Source organism: Macaca fascicularis, chromosome X, assembly GCF_037993035.2.
Source record: "Macaca fascicularis isolate 582-1 chromosome X, T2T-MFA8v1.1".
In the NCBI taxonomy this organism is placed as follows: domain Eukaryota; kingdom Metazoa; phylum Chordata; class Mammalia; order Primates; family Cercopithecidae; genus Macaca; species Macaca fascicularis.
In genome coordinates this window covers 137,282,199-137,296,650 of record NC_088395.1, presented here as the reverse complement: position 1 = coordinate 137,296,650, position 14,452 = coordinate 137,282,199, and the positions used below count along the sequence as shown (strand labels likewise).

The window sequence follows — 14,452 nt, the reverse complement described above, 5'->3', positions numbered from 1 at the left end:
GTGGAGACCTTTCCTAAATGGAGTGAAAATATCATTTAGTGGAAAAAGGATTCCCTTCACAACTTGGGTTGCATTCAACTTTGCAAAAAGCTATACTTGTAAGGGTGAGAGTGTGGGGAAGTATACACATGCCTATGTGGTGGTTTCTGTCAACTCCACACATACAAATGCAAGCACCCAGGCACACACTTATATGCACATTCACTCCCTTTAGTTGCCCAGAAGATTGGAGCCATCTCTGGTTTAAAAAAAAAAAAAACTATATTTTTTATGATGCAGCAGCCATTTGAAGCCTGATTCCTCAGTGGTCTGTAGGGCCTCAAAGTGGATGAGGAGTGACCTCATCATTTGAGCTTCCTCCTGTCCAACTGCAGGCCCCAGCCTTTCTCTTTCTCTCTCACTCCCTCTACTGTCTCATTTTGTCTGTCAGTCTCTCTGTTGCTTTAGTCTCTATCACACTTTGTCTCTGTCTCTTTCCTCTATCTTTTGCTGTCTCCTATTTTCTCTCTCCCTCTCCATCACACTTTTCTGCTTACCCACCTTCACACTCTCTGTGTGTTGCTCTGCTTCTCTTCCTCTCTCTCTTCCAAGAAGCCCTCAAAGAGTCCCAGGCTTCTGAGCTGATGAGTCAGAACTGCCCTATTCAGCTCTTAACTGGCTATCTTCCTTAATATTTCCACAAAAATAAGTCCCATTTGCAACCTATATTAAAAGCCTCCCTGGAAAAAAACAGTCTTTGACTGCTCCCAGCTACCTCTTCACAGGACTTCGCACAGCGTTTGGCACACACCAGGTGCTCAAAGAATACTCGTTCCCCAGCTACGGCCCACTCCATTGACTGTTCAGCAATCATAAAGTTATCCCTAACCCCAATACCTCCTCTCTGGAGCTGGAATCATTCATGACAGCTGGGAGAGCAAAGAACCTTTGAGCACATGTGTCCGATGTGCACATGTGTCTAGAGAATTCTCTCCCACTCATTGGTACAGAGTCCAGTGAGCACGTATGTCTAGAGAGGTATCTCCCACTTCCCCAAGCAGAAATACATCATTTGCCCCAGGGCCTAGTCTCCTGGAGCCAGACTAGGCCAGTTATGAGCAAGGGTATACTGGTCTGATTGCCACAGCACCTGTCACCTCAGGCCCCTCATCATCCTTCCTACAGCTTTTCCCTACACTAGATCCCTATCTAGTTTTGCTGTTTTCTAGTTGTGGAACTCATGTTTAACGTTTGTCCCCACCATTAGACAGTAGGTACCCCACAAGCGCAAAATGTGTGTCTTTTTACCATTATATCCCTAGGACCAGCACAGTGCCTGGCACAGAGTAAGAATGAATACATATTTGCTGAATAGATCAGCAAATTAACCAATCACACTCAGTTTTCTCTCCTGTAAAATGGGATGTATTTGTCCATTTTCACACTGCTATAAAGAACTGCCTGACACTGGGTAATTTATGAAGAAAAGAGGTTTAGTTGACTCACAGTTCTGCAGGCTTAACAGGAAGCATGACTGGGAAGCCTCAGGAAACTTACGGTCGTGGTGGAATATGAAGGGGGAGCAAGGCACATCTTCCCATGGTGGAGCAGGAGAGAGAGAGAGGGAAGGCGGAAGTGCCACACACTTTTAAACAACGGAATCTCATGAGAAATCATTCACTATCATGAGAACAGCAAGAGGGAAGTCTGACCCCACGATTCAATCACCTTCCCCCAGGTCCCTCCCCTGACACTTGGAGATTACAATTTGAGATGAGATTTGGGTGGGGACACAGAGCCAAACCATATCATGAGGACAATACTAACTACTTCCTAGGATTCTTGGAAGGATTAAAATATGACTCTCTCTCTATATAGACATATATATGTACATATATAGTAACTGGCATTATACATATACATAGTGGGTTGGGTTGCATTCAGTTTTGCAAGAAGCTGTGCTTGTGTGGGTGAGAGCGTGAGGAAGAAGTATACACGTGCCTATGTGGTGGTTTCTGTCCACTCCACACACACAAATGCAAGCACCCAGGCACACATTCAATATGCACAATCACTCCCTTTAGTAGCCCACAAGATTGGACCCATTTCTGGTGAAAACAAAAACTATTTTTTATGATGCAGCAACTATTTGCTATATATATATATATATGTATGTATGTATGTATGTATGTGTGTATATACATACATATGTGTGTGTGTATATAGTGTGTGTATATATATATGTGTATGTATATATATGTGTGTGTATGTGTATATATATATAGTGACTGGCATACAGCAGGTGCTCAGTAAATGTAAGAACTTTGCAGTGTTGTTGGGGGGGACACAATAAAATGACACACGTAGAACTCACCAGTACAGTGCCTGACACAGAAGAGGCCCTCAGTAAATGTCCATGCCTTTCACCACGTGCCTGCAGCCAGAGCTGCAGGGTGACCAGTTAAGAGTGAGCCCCCTTACAAACGCCTCCAGGAATGGCGGCCTGTGCCCTCTGGTAGCCTCTCTCAGCAACCCTAAGCAAGTGGACACTTAGTTTGTAATCTCCAAGGCCCCATCTTCAGCTCCTGCCCAGCCTTTCCTGGCTAATTAGATGAGTAACGGTGTTTACTGTCTCTGGCTGGGCAGCTGACGGATGGTAGAGGCTGCAGATCATTAACCTTTCCCAGGTTCCCAAATGTTCTCATTAAGGAGCCCTGTCCTATGTCTTTTTCCAGCCCTGAGCGAGGGCTGTGGGGTTGGCTGGCACGGGGAACAAGCAGTGAGTGGGACATGACTGCAGTGGTTCTGGGTAGAGTTCTCTGCTATAGCCCCAGGATTCTTTCTGCTCTTTCCCCCACTTACTTCTTTTAGAAAGCTGCATCCTTCTGGAGATATATGCTCTTGGGAACCTCCCACCAAAAGGTTTTCCCTGATTCTGCCTCTAATTGGCTCTGTGACTTTGAGCAAACTACCTTGTCTCTCCCTGCCCCGTTTCCCTACCTTTAGAATGAGTCTCTTTGCTCTTTAAAGGCTCTTGCTGCTCTTGGGATCTCTGTTTCAGGAGCAGAAGTGGTGACAGATTACTATAAGACAGGACCCAGGAGATGGAGCTCACCAATGGTGACCCTACTCCAACCCACCAGCCAACCTAGTTTCTATCTAAAGGAACTCTTTACTCCCTTGATACTCCTCAGAAGGGCTCTATGCAGGATCCTCTGAATTCCCAGAGGCATGTACTCTAGTGCACAATGAGAATGAATTAATAAATAAAAATCTCTCAGCCCTCATGGCAGAAATATGCTTCTAGGTTCTATATCTGACTAGTTGTATGACTCTGAATGAGTTGCTTAACCTTCCTTGGCCTTGGTTTCTTTAATTGTAAAATAGTAATAATAACAACTCAAGTGATCTGAGATACTAAATGAGATAATAGATATAAAATTTCTAGCTCAGGGTTTGAATTTTCCCAAAGGAAGTCAGGGCACACCCTGTTTTATCTTGATAAGTCCATCTCATTCTCACTGAAATTGAAGGGGCAAAATTCTAGCACAGTTTATCTCAACCTTTCCCCACCAATCATCCACAGAGGTTTCAAATTTCTATCGAAGAGCTACTCTTTGAAGGGCTTAGGACTTGTGTATTTTAGTTGGGGAAAGGTATCACAAGGGGATATAAAATGGAGTTAACACATTTGCAGGAAGAATTTTACCTGATTAGGCTATTAGTACCCAGAGAACAGAGATAGGATCCCAATCAGAGAAGTGGAAATGACCAAGATGAGGATTATTGAAAGACTGAAATATAGGACATAAGCAGAGGAAATCCTCCATGGCTCTTCCTCTCCCTTTGCCCTTTCCAAATCCAGTCTATTATGGAGTCCTGTCTACCTCCCTGAACAGATCATGTATCTTAAACTCGACATAGCCAACACTGAACTCATGGCCCCACCCCCAATCTGCTCCTTTTCCCTCAGTGCTCCCTATTGTAGTGAATGGCACCACTATCTGTTACAAGTCCCAAGTAAGATACTGGGTCACATCTTTCACCCCTTTTTCTCCCTATAGTCCACAGAGACTCCACAGACCCAGTATATCCCACATCCAAAATATGTCTCAAATATGCCCCCTTCTCTCTGTCTTAACTTGAAATTTCCAGGCTGTTCTCCAGGCCAATTGAATCAGAATCTAAGGAGGTGAAACTCAGGAATCAGTATTTTTTAAAGCTCTCCAGATGAGTCCAAGGTGCAGCCAAGGATGAGAACCATTGCCCTACACATTAAACACAGTGATATTTTCAAAATATAAATCATATTCTGTCACTCTCCCTTCAAAAACCCTTTGTTGGATTCTCATTGTGCTTGGAATGAACTCCCAGCTCTTTTCCAAAACTGACAAGGCCCTCTAAAAGATGGTCCCTGCTGATCTCTCTGATATTATCTATATCCTTCCCTTTTATTCTTATACTTAAACCATATTACCCTTCGTCTATACCCCTAATATGCCAAGTTCATTTCTATCTGGAGGATTGGCATTAACAGTCTCAGTATTCCCAAGCTCAAAAGCCAACTTTGAGGCCTCAACTCCATTCCAAGGGGAGAATTGCCTTGTCTGTATAAGGGAGAATAGTGAACCAAAAAAGTGAAGAAGTTTGGATTTTACCTTGAGCATTTCCCCATCCCTTCTTCAGCCAGTGCTCCTCCATACCATCTGAGCTGGTATGTGCAGTGTCCATACCAGCTATCATTTGTTTGAAGGCCCTATACTGGACATTTCCATCACTACAAACAATTTTACACTATGAAATCTAGTTAAATCCTAAATGCAAATTAAAACCATGATCACACACACACACCCCCCAAAATGCCTAAATTCTTTTAAAAGATATCAGTACAAGTTTTGGGGAGGATAAGGAGCACCAATAATTCATATACTCTCCTGGTAGGAGTACAAATAGGAACAATCACTTCAGAAAATTGTTTGACAGTATCTAACAAAGTAAAATACATACTTGATCTAACCTAACCTATGATCTAGCATCTGTACTTAGGTATATTGAGAAATAAGTGCATATGGCCACCTAAAAACATGTACAAGAGTGTTTATAGCCAATGAGAACACATGGACACAGGGAGGGGAACAAGACACACTGGCATACACTGGGGACTGTCATGGGGTGCGGGGAGGGAGAGCATCAGAATAAATAGCTAATGCATGTGAAACTTAATACCTAGGTGATGGGTTGATAGGTGCAGAAAACCACCATGGGTTCACACACGTTTACCTATGTAACAAACCTGCACATTCTGCACATGTATCCAGGAACTTAAAATTAAAATAAAATAAAAATTTTTAAAAACACCTAAAAAGGACAAAAAAAGAATGTTCATAGCAACAACATCATACATAATAGTCCCCAATTAGAAATCACTCAAATGTCCACTCAGCAGTAGAATGATAAACAAAATGCCGTATGTTCACACAATGAAATGCTACAAATACAGTAAAAATAAACTATTGGTGCATTCAACAACATGGATTATTTTTACAGACGTAAGGATGAATAAAAGGAGGCAGACAGGAAAGAGTACATTGAAGAATAAGCAAGCTGAACATTGCTGATAGAAGTCAGACTAGTACAGTGCATCTCAAAGCAACAGCAGCAGCACCTCAGAACTTTTTATAAATACAGATTCTTGAGCCACATCCAGATCTATTTAATGAGAATCTCTGAAGGTGGGGCTCAGTTATCCGTGCAACAAGCCCTCCAGATGATTCTGGATTAGTGGTTACCTCTTAGAGGAATATTAACTGGGAAGAGGCACGAGAGAGCCTTCTATCGTGCTTGAAATGTTCCACAGTATCAGGGAGTTATAATATAAGCAGGGAAGACAAATTCAGAAAGTAATGGGGAATGGGCTGGGGTTTGAAAACAGGACATGGAATTCTGTCGATGTGAGGGAATTTGAAGTGGCAGGGATGGGGAGTGGGAAAGGGCAGCCCTGACTGGTTCTAATGGCATTTGCCAGGCTGGTGCTCTCCATTTGAGCTAAGCTGCCTTCTTGCTCTCCAACCTCTACTACAAAGCCTGGAGAATGCCCCCATTTATCCTACCCAGAGAGTAGGGCTTAGCCATGGGCCTTGGTTGCTGACCTGCCTGCCTTTGAAACTTTCTTTCCAATTAATAGACCTCTCATCTCCTTAATGGAATGAGCCAGTTCTGTTCCAAAGGCCATTTCATTTGGCTGTGGCTCTGGCTGGTGGTGGGGAGACTAAAGGATCTTGCTGAGTCTGCCAGAGTCATCATTTTCCTGTCCACTCCATCAGTCCACTTACTTTAAGAGCCTGTCAGGAAGAAGATGAAGCACCCAAGTTGATGCTATGTCCAAAACTGGCCACTTAGGTATATGGCGCTCCTGACACTGACCTGGGAGCTGGCCCGAGAAACTCCCAGCGCTCAACAGGTTACCAGCCAATCAATGTTGGCTTCTTGAGGACCCAGAACTATAGGTTTAAACTAGAAGAACCTTAGAGGGCTTCTGGTGTATCACCTCATTGGATTTGTGGTGGAAATGAAGTCCAGGACCACACAGGAAACTAGTGGCTCCCAGGAAGGATGCTTAGTAGATGTGCCGGCTATATCATGCATGTGTCTCCCAAAAGAGGACCATATGGAAAAATTTGTGGCTTCAGCTTCAGCTCCTATTTCTGTTCAATTTTTGTCAACAAAGATTGTCTCTTGAGCAATGGGCTCGAGAATATGTTTCCTCATTGAAAACTCATTTCATGCCCAGGAAAATAGCTTTCCTCCAGAACCCTGAGAATTAAAGATGCTTATCCCAGGGACCTGAAGAGGCAGGGCAGTATGGTGCAAAATGGGCTGGCCCTCCCTAGGACTGTTTTCAGGGCAGTACCTGTCCCTAAAATTTGGGTTGGAGCATCCTGGCTTTCATTCGTTAATATGTCCGTGCCACATGCTAAGCACCACTGTGAACAGATTCTCTTTGCCATGGATAATACAGCCCTTCTACTTGGAAAACTCTAGTGTGATGGGGGTCAAAGAGACCATGTGGTGTGGTAGAAAGACTACTGAATCTAAAGATAGAGAGACATGGATTCATAGTCCCAGCTCTGCCACTTGCTAATCATGAGATACTGGTCAAATCATTTCATTTTTGAGCCCTGTTTTCCCCAACTATACAATGGAGACTATAATATCTACTTTTCAGAGTTGTATAGATAAAATAATGGCCATAGAGTATTTTACACAGTGCCAGACACACAGTAGGAACTCACTAAATGATATCTGTCATCTTCATTAGCTAAGTAATCTCAAGCAAATCCTTTCATCTCTGGAGCCATCAGGTTTCTTATCATATTTCAAATGGAGATGATAATATCCTCCTGATAGGATTGTTATGATGATTAAATGAAGATATGTTTCTAAAATGCCTTGCACAATGCCTGGCACATGGTAGACACTCAACACCTGTCTGTTGAATTTGAATAGAGACCAAAGAGAACATACACCTAGGGTTGGGCAGGGAGGGCTGAAGCCACTGGTTTTCCAAAAGCAGGGGTCTCAACATTCAATTAGAAGAGCTGGTAATTGCAGAGCCACCAGCACTGGGTCATTTATCTTAATGACAGGAAGCTGATCAGGGATTGTTATGAGATTTTATCCAGTAGCACCAGCTTGTTCAACATCAGTTCCTGTCACCTGGATTTCTCTGTTTCTCAAGTTCCCTGGGGGACCGTTACAGTGTTTGTCTTGGACTCAGCAGAGAAATAAGAAAAGCAGAGTCCAGGACACAGACTGGCCATAGCCAGATGCCCTGATTTTAGTCCTTGGACTATGACAACTTATTCTCACTACTGCATGGGAACAGGGAGTACTCAGACCAGTGGGATAAATAGGTACATCTTTAAACCATCTTTAACTAACAAAAGAAGTACTGGACAGAGGTCCTGGATAAGTGCTATGGGATTACAAGGAGGACAGCAAAATATCCACTTGGGAGGGACAGGAAGGGCTTCCCAAAGGAGAGCACATTTGAACCTGGCTTTGGATGAGTACGCATTCAACAGGTAAGAGTAGAGGAAACAGCGTTTGCAAAGGCATGGAATAGTGAGACAGCATGACATATTTGGAAAAGAGATTCAAAGAGGCTGAAATATATGAGGAGTAGATAGGAGGCTGAATAGGAAGAGAATGTGAATTTCCTTGTAGGAAAAAGTAAGGAAAGTGGACTTAATCTTTAAGGAAAGTAGGAGTCCCGAAAAAGTTTTAAGCTAAGGCACAGTTCCCCAATCAGACTCATATTTTTAAAAGCTTATCTGGGCACATTGTGGATAATGGGCTGCAGAGGGGAGAGATGGTAGCATAGAAACCAGTTAGGAGACTGTTGCAGTCATTCAGGCAAGAAATGATGAGGACCTGTACTAGGGGGAGGCAATGTGGGGCAAGAGGGATCAAGAAGAGGAACTAGGCCTTGGTGGTCAATTGAATGTGGGGGTTGAAGGAAAAAAGGGAGACAGGATGACTCTGAAGTTTATAGTTTAAGAAACTGAGTAAATGGTGATGCCATTAACTGAGATAAGGGACATAGGGTGAGAAAGTAATGAGTTATGTCAAATTTGAGATACAGGAAAGACTCCTAGGTAGAAATGACAAAGGTTGCTATGTATTTCTTATATGCCAAGCATGGTACATTTTCTATGTTTTCTAACTTGAGCCTTAAAACAACCCTATGAGTAGACACTATAATTATTCCCATTTTATGAGTGAAGAAACCAAGGTTGGACAACATGCTGAGTCTAGTCTAAGTCCAGACTTCTAAGTGTTTGTACTTTACCACTCTTCCAAGAGACAAAACCTTAAGGACAGTCTCTATGGCAAAGGTCTTTGTATACAAACTGTGAGGTAGCAATCATTGCTCCACAAATGACCACCCAGAACCTAAATTATTGCTGTGGCAATTTGCAGTCATTTCTTGTCATTTTGTTTGAAACACCTTCTGGGAGCTAATCTGGAGAAAGCTATATCTAACCTGGGAGGCTCTTTGCCACTTGGCTGTTGACAACGGAAAAGACCCTCAGATGCCCTTCCACCTGACCAATATTTAGAGCCTTTCATGGGGTGCCATAGCTCCTCTCATTTGCTCTGGACCTAGGCCCAGACCCTTTCCCATTGGCTGCTAGGCATACATCTATGGTCAGGCATCACAACATTTATAAAAATATCATGCAAGTGTTAGGGAGCTTTTAGTGCTCACAGGGGAGTAGAATTGTGGTATTTTGTCCTTTTTCTCTTTTCCCAGTCTTAGATACCTCTCTGTGCAAGACATTCCTTCAATGATTACCTCCTGAAAGGTCTTTCTTGGTTTTATTATTTATTTTCCTTCTATCGACCACTTCCATCCTCAGGGGCTTTTCAGAGTCACTCTAAGACCTCTGTGGTTTTAATTAACCAAGTGGTTTGGTGCCATCAGCCTCCTTCCATCAATGTATTAGTCATTTCCTTCTTAGGCTCATTAATGAACATACTTAATAACACTGTTTCCAGTCCCAAATCTCTAGAGCCCTCCCCACCCCTCCCCACAATGCCTTTCCCCTTGCCAGGAACTGCTGGACACTCACACACTGGCCCCTTCCCTCTGCACCAGTTTGAAATTCATAAATATGAACTTGCTCTCCAGGGTTGGAGAGGAGTCTCTGGGCATGTGTGTGGGTGTAGGGATGCATATGCATGTGCAAGAGAGGCAAGGCGGGGGAGTCAGAGAAAAACAGACATAAAGAGAACAACAGGGAAAGATAATGAAAAATTTTCCATAATGGGATTTTATCCACAGGCCTTTTGAAAATCAGTCAATTACATATAATGTGTATTCTCTATCCCCTCGTCCACAACCTGCTCTCATGACTGCCACTGTGCCACCTCTCCCCCAAAACTATGAATCATAGACTCATAAAAATGCCACAACTGAAAGAGGACTTAAAGACCATCTAGCCCCAATTCCTGATGATACAGATGAGAAAATCGAGGTTCAGAAGGGGCCAGGCTATTACTCATCTGGGGTCACCATGGGCATTACTTTTCTAGCTTCTTCAGTGGAGGCCCCCTAACCACCTTCCCTACCTGGGAGTGAGAGATAGTAGACAGGAGGGGTTGAGGGTACAGAATCAGGAGACTGATTGTTTAAGTTCAAATCTCAGCTCTGTAAGTCTCTGCATTTGTTTCCTGGGGCTAGCGTAACAAAGTACCACAAACCGGATGGCTTAAAACAACAGAAATGTATTCTCTCACAGTTCATGGGATCTGCAGGGTTGGATCCTTCTAGAGGCTCTGAGAGACAAACTGTCTTACGCCTCTCTCCTAGCTTCTGATGATTGTCGGCAGCCTTTGGTGATCCCTGACTAATAGACACATCATTCCAATCTATGCCTCCATTGTCACACCGCCTTCTTCTCCGTGTCTCTTTGTGTTATGTCCTCTCCTGTTCTTAAAAGGACACCAGCCATTGAACTGAGGACCCACTCCAAATCTAAGATGATTTCATCTCAAAATTCTTAATTATGTCTGCAAAGGCTTTTTTTTTTTAATTTTTCTTTCTTTCTTTCTTTCTTTCTTTCTTTTTTTTACAAATAAGGTCACATTCTGAGGTTCTGGGTGGATGTGAATCTGGAGGATGCTATTCAAATCACTACAGTGATGAAACCTCTCTGATCCTTAGCTTACTCATCTGTAAAATGGGCATAATAATATTCCTTATATCATGAGGTTTTGAAGACCAACAGATGGTTTTGAAGTTAATAGATGGTAAAACATTCAGAACAGTGCCTAACATGTAGTAAGCACATATTGGCATGTTAGCCCACTTATTCTTGAGCTCCTTTGAGCTTTCATTTTTTAAAAACTGTGTATCTTACACTGAGAACAATGTTTGGCACTTAATAGGGACTCATTAAATATTTGTGAAATGAATCACGGGTGTTTTGGAATCATACCCAGGGGAAGCCCGTCTTCATAAACTGATGGGACCCTGGAGGACTTATCCACACATTCCTCCAGGGGAGAAGCTAGAATTCATCCAGCCCTTTGGGGAAACAACTGAAATGGCAAGGGAGGGATTGAAGCATGCAGGGTCAAAATTTACAAACAACACTGGGAAAGGGCATTCCTGGGCCACACACAGCACTAAGGAAGACCACAGACTGGAGAAATTCGAATCACTTATCTTTATGGGCACAGATACAGCCACTGGGATGGGAAGAGGGAGAAGAGGCAGGTAGGCAGGCATCAGCTGTGGGCTGACCGGGTCACTGAGTACCAGCAGCTCTCTAAATACAGAACCCAAAAAGTTCTGAGGGCATTGCTAGCAGGGCTAAGGGAAACAGTCATGGAGCTCCCTATTGACTGTGTCTTCAACTGGATATTGTCACATTAAGGATGCCCTTACTAGGAAAAGTGCCTGGCCAGGGCTGAGCTGGCTGCCCAGCTGTCTTTCAGGGCTCAGTTACCTTTCACTCCCTCCCCACTGGGCAGGGATTTGCTCCTGGAGTTTGGGTGAGTGTGTATGTGTGTATATGTGTGTGTGTGTGAGAAAGAATATAAGTTTGTGTGTCTGTTTCACTGTGTAGCATACATGTACCTGTTTGTTTGGGGAGGGTGGGGTTGCTCTCCAGGGCAGGAACATGTAATCTACGCCTGCTTCCAAGGCCAAGGTCAGCAGGGGAGCTGAAATCCAAAATTAGCACACTGACCTGAAGCCTTGGCCTGAATGCATAAGGGTGCACATGGCCGGAAGCTGGCCAGGGTGGACATGGGAGAGAGGCATCAGAGAACCTCAAATTGTGTCACCCTTAGTGGAAATGCAGGTTCATGGAGCCACCAGCCACTATCCCAGGACCATGCTAAATGAGACAGCCAGTTGAAAGACAGTCAATAGCTGGAATTTGGAGCTCAGTGTGTGACCTCATTCAGTTGGTGGCCAGGACGGGGGCTCAGAAATAGCTAACATTTTTTGAGCAGGTACCAGGTGCCAGGCACTGTGTTGAACTCTTTACAAACATGGACCTGTTTGTTCCTTAGGATCTTCCTGAGATAGTTACTAATAGTATTCCTCTTTCCAGTTAAAATCTCAGGCTCAGAGTGCACGCACTAGGAAATGATAGAGCCAGAATCAGAAAATAAACAGGTTGAATCCAGAAGCCATGGCCTTAACCATTAGGCTGTACGGTCCTCAGAATACGACTCATCTCGAGGCTAGGGTACGAGTCTCAGGCTGTGGCCAACATTAGGGGCTTGGTCTCCAGACAAATTTGGGGGTCTGTTTACATGGAGTTCATATTCTGCCACTGGCTTAGGTTTTGAGTCATCGCTGCAGCAAAAACAAAGGATTATATGTGAGGTAGCGCCCCCTTGTGGGTAGAGTGGTGGTACCAAATAAATCAGAGATTTTGAAGATTTTTTTTTTTTCTTTATGGATTCTCAGTGCGTCGTTGGGTCCAGAGTGGTTGGTGGGGCCTAGGGTGCTTGTAGTCCCAGGAGGGCTTGCCAGTGGAAAGGACAGAGTTGCCACAAAAGTACTGAGAAAAAGGACTTAAAGTGAGCTGAAGACAAGTTCAGCTGGGGCATCTAATGTGCTTTAAAACCAAAGATGCTAAAAGAGAGTTGAAAGATAGTCAGTAGCTGGAATTTGGAGCTCAATGTGTGACCTCATTCACTTTGTGGCCAAGATGAAGGCTCAGAAATAGCTAACATTTTTTGAGCATGTACCAGGTGCCAGGAACTGTGTTAAATTCTTTACAAACATTGGCCCATTCGTTCCTCAGAATCTTCCTGAGATAGTTACTAATAGTATCTATTGTAGCCCCAAGAGATCAGGCTCATTTTCTCATGGAAACTGAGAAAATGAAGAAAATGAGAGAACCCTTAGGTCCTACCTGTTACAATAATAATTGTGTTATTGTAAAACAATCATAAGTATTACATAATATTATATGCATTAATAGTAGTAGCTCTAATTTGTAGAAGTCTTACTATGTGCCAGGGTTTTGACATATATAATCTTCATAACAACCTTGCATGCTGGAAATTATTTTTTCCATTTTACAATTAAGGAAGCTGAACCTCAGATGATTCAGACTCCCTGGGTTTGAATCGTGCCTCTAGAATTTACCAGTTGTATGACCCTGGGTAAATCATTATCCTCTCTGTATCTCAGTTTCCTTATCTTTAAAATGAGGATAATAAAGCACCCATTTCATAGAGCTGCCATGGGAATTAAATTAGAATCGTTCATCCATATAAATCTCTTGGGACAGTGCTGGCACTTAGTGAGTGTGTAATAAATGTCAGTTATTTTTATGTATATGGTGAAGAGTCCCCAATGTCTCCTCTGGATTTCAGACTACATATCCACCTGTATTCTTTACATCTCCAGCTGGGTATCTCAAAGACACCTCAAACTTGATATATTCAAAAGCCAAACTCATGACCACCCCCACCCTTATCAAACACAATCCCTGTCCTAGGAATTGTTATTGCCCCTTCCTTGGCTCAGTCCCCATAGCCTATTCATCAACAAATCCCCTAGTAGTAAGTGTAAATAGTTTAGCATTATGGTTAATAACAGAGACACTGGAGTCAAACATGGCCAAATATAGTGAAAATTCTAATTCTACCACTTATTACCTGTGTAGCCAGTCCTCTCTGAGTCTGTTTCCTCATCTGTTAAATAGGGATAATAATGGCATCTATCTCATTAGATTATTGTGAGGATTAAATGATTTAGTACATACAAATGTCTTAGAACAGTGCCTCATATATGGAAAGTCCTCAGTACCCATGAGGTGCTATTTTTATTACGTCAGTTTGTTTCCTGGGTTTTTGTTTTGGTAGCTGTAGCCTTGGCTTCCTCATGACTATGACTATCCCTTCATATGTTTTCTTCTGTAAGAAGCGGAACTGCAGGAAATGAATGTTTGAGATGCCAGTGGTGAAATCTGGATGGTGAAGCCACCAATGACCTTAAATCAAACAAAACAGCACAGATGGCTCAGACCCTCATCTATATTCCATATTTGTTAGAGGGAGGTTGGTGTCGACCTAGAACACGGCAAGACTTGGCATTAAGAGGAGATTGAAGTCAGGCCAGATGAAAAATTGTCATTAGAAACATTCGTTTCATCACCAAAAATGTGTTAACTGAATCCCTATTATGTGCTAGACACTGGGGAGATAAGTGGATCAGACCCAGCCCTGCCCTCAAAGACTTCACAGTATCTGGGGACTGGACAAGAACTGTGGAGGCTTCAAGTCACTGCTCAACTCCCCGACAGGCTGTGATTTCAGCCAGTCACTGGATATTTCTCAGCATCAATTCCCCCATCTTTGCAATGGAACAGTTGCTAGACAGATCTCTCTATTATTTAATAAAAACCTCATTTAGCTGCTCCAAAAATTCTGCCCTGAG

The 14,452-nt window shown here is 43.1% G+C and overlaps 1 long non-coding RNA gene across 1 annotated transcript in view; it reads left to right on the top strand.

The window, feature by feature from the left end:
• The window catches only part of LOC123570907 (uncharacterized), a 54,836-nt gene that overhangs the window by 29,540 nt on the left and 10,844 nt on the right, over nt 1–14,452 (top strand). The window lies entirely within an intron of this gene.